Raw genomic sequence first — 1,161 nt, forward strand, 5'->3', positions numbered from 1 at the left:
CAATTGATTAGCTAGCTTTTGTAAATGTATAATCTTTTGGACTTCTAAATCACACTCTTGAGTCCGAGGATCTTGTCAAGATAAGGATGTTTGATTCTATGTAATTTCTTTTACCAGCTTATTATTATCTCCCCCTAATGTTGGATGTTCAGATTCATCGAAATGACAATCCGCATACCTGGCCTTAAATAAATCACCCGTAGTTGGCTCAAGGTACTTAATAATCGTGGGAGAATCATATCCAACATATATCTCCATCCTACTTTGAAGTCTCATCTTTGTTCTCTCGGTTGGTGCAATTGGCACATAGACGGCACAGCCAAATGTCTTAAGATGGGATATGTCTGGCTCATGACCCGTAAGCAATTATAATGGGGAATATCTATGTTCACTAGACGGTCTTATACGAATCAGTTCGGCCGCGTACAAGACCGCGTGTCCCCAAGCTGTGGCCGGAAGCTTAAACCTCATAAGCAATGGTCTAGCTATTAGCTGAATTCGTTTTATGAATGATTCGGCCAAGCCGTTCTGTGTATGTACACGTGCTGATAACGTGTTGTGAAACTAGAGAATAGAATCTGTATGTTTATGTATTATTCATAAACATAAAGAGCCCTTTATATATAGGGAGTTACACTGTCATAGAATAATGAAAAGATTAGAAAAAGAAAATACAAATATGGAAATAGTACAAATCATAATCTAAGAAGGAAAAGAAAAACCAAAGGTGATCGACTCTTTCTGTAGCCGTCTCTCTCTTTAACAGTATGGACCGGTTATGGACTTGGCCGGTTATTGACATCCACAATATGATTTATAGCAGAACACACATTTTTATTTGACAGAAGGCTCAAAACAAATGTTAGAAGCCGATAAAAACACAGTTGATTTCAGGGAAAAAAAACTATTTTGCGATCTTCACGCAAATATGATTTTATGTTTAGAATAATTCTCTAGTCTTGTTGATGTGATGTTTGTCTGCCCATTTATAATTTACATCAAGATTTTTATTTGGATAAGGGCATTTGCAACATTTTCTAATTATGACTAAACCATTTTTATTAAAATATTTCAATTTGGTCAGCCAACTAATTTTAAAATTCTGATTAATTTTTCAGTAAGTCTTCTACATACAGATGACTTACTAGTAAGTCTTCTACG

Source organism: Brassica oleracea, chromosome C4 (genome assembly GCF_000695525.1).
Source record: "Brassica oleracea var. oleracea cultivar TO1000 chromosome C4, BOL, whole genome shotgun sequence".
Lineage (NCBI taxonomy): Eukaryota > Viridiplantae > Streptophyta > Magnoliopsida > Brassicales > Brassicaceae > Brassica > Brassica oleracea.